This window comes from Dreissena polymorpha, chromosome 5 (genome assembly GCF_020536995.1).
Source record: "Dreissena polymorpha isolate Duluth1 chromosome 5, UMN_Dpol_1.0, whole genome shotgun sequence".
Classification (NCBI taxonomy): Eukaryota; Metazoa; Mollusca; class Bivalvia; order Myida; family Dreissenidae; genus Dreissena; species Dreissena polymorpha.
The window spans coordinates 68,672,835-68,677,109 of NC_068359.1; positions in this window are offsets into that span (position 1 = coordinate 68,672,835).

Here is a 4,275-nt window from a genome sequence, read left to right on the forward strand (position 1 = left end):
GATAACTGTCCAGGTGCGTGATTTATTTGATAATGTAACACTATGGAAGTTTGAGGATTTTACTTATTTATTAATTCATATAAAATTTACTACACGGTTTTAATAGTATATTTGTCGTTTTGCTTTATTATGGAGTCACTTTGTTTTCCGATGCAGTTAATGCAGTTTTATTTTAATGAAATAAAACCGACCTTATACGGCCATCCAAAGTCATTTTATTCAGTAAAGCGGGCGGGCCATTCTATGTAGGATCGTCCTGTCTATTTTTAGATAGCATTAACGTGACAGGCATAGTTTAAACGGCGTTTAATGCATGTGCGTAAAGTGTCGTCCGAGGTTAGCCAGTGCAGTTCGCACAGGCTAATCAAGGACGACACTTTCCGCTTTTATGATATTTTTACATTTAAAGAAAGTCTCTCTTGAGCAAAAATCCAGTTTAGGCGGAAGTGTCGTCCCTGATTAGCCTGTGTGGACTTCACAGGCTAATCTTGGACGACACTTTACGCATATTCTCATCTATCCATTAATGTGCTTATAAAAAGACCGACTAAGATAAGACTTTAAATGTAATTCATTTAAATAAAGAACATCCTACATATATCTTAGACAAAAGCGTGTTGAGAAATTTATTTATGTTGCATTTTTATTTTCTAGGGCAGAACAGAAACAAATTTGTCGTAGGTTATTTAATGTGGAGGGTCATGACTGGGAAACACAGAATACCAAATGCAAATTCCAGGTAAATCGTTTGCATAAATAGTATGTCAATTGCTTACATGTATAAGTAAAATCCTTGATGCAATTAGTTTAAAATAAATGTTCAAATCACATTTCTTTATTTAGATCAAATACTTTTACAGATATAATCAATCGATAGGTCATTGCAAAAATGACCCAAGTGGTGATAAATTGTGTTAGTATTGCACTTGCCTGACATAGTGTGTATGTACTTATAACTTAATGTATTAAATAAATATAAAACTAGAATGAGTCGTACCATTTTACAGGGCATGCAAGGTGTTTAGTCGACTCGGGTTAGAAATAGTAGAAGGGTCTTCCGTAGGTAACATGGCTGTATCTTATCCACAGAAGTCCTGGCGCGCTTAGAAGGAGTTTCTTGGACAACATTTAAAGTCCGTAATCGGCATAAGGTAATTATTTAACATGTCAAAACAGATCAATGATTTAAGATTCATAGAGACATATAATACTATATATATATTGAATTAATTTGCTGGATTTTAAGTCACTTTAAGCGACTTTATGGGAACTAAAAATAAATGTGGATAATATTCTACTGTTAGGACCGACATATACGAAATTGTTTAGATTACTTGGTAAACATTAACGCAAATTAATTAGCTTCTGTGAAAATTACAACCACATTTATTTCGTGTGAAAGGAAAAAGTAGCACAGAAAACATTAAGATGTTTACTTTGATAGTAAAAAATGTGGTTCGTGGTTATTTTATTGTGGCTCCCATATCGCGAACGCAGTTAGTTTCTTAAAACGAACGAATATAAATGCGCTGTATCGGTTAAGTGTAAATAGTTCAGTATTGAACCGATATTTCGTCGCTGTATACACCTTCCACGAGGACTGCGCGTTATTCGGGTTCTAATGCCACAGTGAAAAGACGTTGCCATGGATGGAACGCGCTCATCGGAACTATTTTGTTTGCGAATGCAGAATTTGGATGCAAAGTGGTTAAATGCAGTAACGGACTACATTCTTCGGTATTCGTATATTATGTTACCTATGAAGCGAATTGCACAAAGCAATCGCCCCAAAAACTATATAAAACAAGAAATATCGTTTTCTAACTTTGAAATAAAGTTAGAACATTTACGTTTTAAATAGAAAACAATGGTCTAAATATTTACTTGCTAGTCGCATACCCACAGCATGAAATGTGTAATATAACAGTCAAACAACACAATTGTGTTCCTAGATTAAAATTATAGTACGGGATATTACATCACATGTGACCTCAAAAGGTTTTTTATGCCTTATTTCTTCACCATCGTATTATATGGTATGTCAATATTTAATTTTAAAAGCAGTTTTTTTTTCTACAAATTCAAATCACAATTTCATGTGACAATGGGTCTTATTGCGATTTGACCAGCGTAGCTCAAGCCCAGCCTGCATATTGCGAAGTGTGGTAAGAGGCGAAGCTGTCCGCTATAAAGCACGAAAGGCTGTATTGCCTCATTGCGTATTTCAGACTGCGAGATGCGCAGACTGGCTGGGCCGTAGCCTTGCTGGCCACATATAGCATAAGACCCAATTTCGCATGACGCATGTTTTTACAAATCTCATTGCCTAATGTGAATAACATTTTTTTGCACAATTCTTTTCGTTAACAATTGAACTTAAACTGTGTTATTGATAGCAAATTGGAAAATGACGGTAGCCTATTTCGGCGTTCAGGACCGATTTCCAGACCGAGAACGGCAATCATTCGTGGTCAGATAATAAAATGATTTTCCTCTTATTGTGAAAACATACAATTTCGATGGTGTTCGGTTTTTCATCTTGCAAACGAATCTATGTAATCAACGTTGATCAACAAATAAAAATGTCTTCCCCCGACGATTTTGTTACCGAGTAAAGACCCCGAAATTCTGCGAGATGGATTTAAACGCGTAATTGTAATCGTGTCGCAATTTGTGTCTATGTGTTTTTTAAAGATGCAGTGAGCAGTCCGGAGTTCCTTACACTGAACAGTGTTTCATCCTATAGTTACGCTGTGCACATACGCATTGATGTGGCAAACGTTTACTGTTATAGTGTGTAGAGTATTTTTCCACACCACCGTCGATTGGTTCTTTTCGTGGCTTCTCTGAATAGAGTCCCCAGCTTGGTTCATGCTTCGCGTGTTGACAGTTCGGTCACAACCAGACGTCAGCAAGCGAACGCTCAGGCCAGGAAGTAGAGATGTTAGAAGTATTATTGTTAATCATAGATTGAGGGAGCATATCCAATTTAGGAATAACATTGGCGCCAATCAATTTATTATTGATTCTATAAAGCATGATTATAAGATTCCATGTTATTCTTTACCCGAATTAGTATCGCTAAAAAAACAATAAACCAACGTGTGTGCTAATAGCCAATTAGTTCGGCGAGCAATTACAGATTTGTTAGATGGGGATTTGGTAGAAAAAAACTGATTTCATCCATCGTGTTTTTAATCCATTATCTGTCTCCATTGAAAGCGATGATAAAAAGCGTCTCATTCTTGATCTGAGATGGATTATTAAACTCGTATGGAAACAATCTGTAAAAAAACTAGTATTTTAGATTAGTTTTGATTTTTGCCAATGAAGGGTGGTTCATGATTAAGTTTGATATCCATTCTGCATACTATTTTGGGTTTTCGTTTTTAAGATGATTATGTTGTAGTTAGTTACATCATTGCATTCAAGTTGAGTGCAGCACCTTTTAATTCACTAAGCTTACAAGGCCACGGGTAGCAAAGTAACTGGTACATATGATTATAATGAAGTGACAAAAAAGCTTGAATCTGACATGTAGAAAGATTTGCTTCTCTTTGGGTCAATCTATAACGTAGAAAAATGTATATCGGAAACAGTACAAGAAATGGAGTAGCTGGGTATTAATATTAATATGAGAAGGTGGTTGTCAATGTGAATTCCTGAAAGAAGAATGAGCAAGGTTATGAATACCATCATTATTTTGCTCTGAATATCTGCCAGTGAAGATGGAATCGAGTTGTATTGGCCAATTATTTCTATGAGTATTGTAATTGGTCCTGTAGCTCAAATAATGACTAGATATTTAAATATCGGTGCTGCGAAAGAGCGCACGTGGAATGCGTAAGTTAAGTTATCAATCGGTAGTCTAGAGAAATAAGCATTTTGGCCAGAAACGCTTAATTCGATAAACACAATATTGCTTGTTATTACCGGCGCTTGCTCAAAAGTAGTATACAGTGATGCATCTGCTGTGTCTTATGCCGGATATAAGTTAGGTACTGTGAATGGTGTGGCTCATGGGCCGTGGTAGTCGTCGGAGACTTAAATGTCTTTTTTTGCGGGAACTTTGTGGAGTGTATTGAGTTTTAAAGCCATGAATTGATGTGCTTGCAAGCCACCGCGTTAAATGGTTTACAGACACTCAGGGAGTTTGAAGTGTTGTTATAAAAGGTTCTATACACATGGATTAACTAGATATAGCTATACAAATATTGCAATTTACAGAGAATATAATTAACTCATTTAGAAGTTGAATGGATTCCGAGAGAAGAA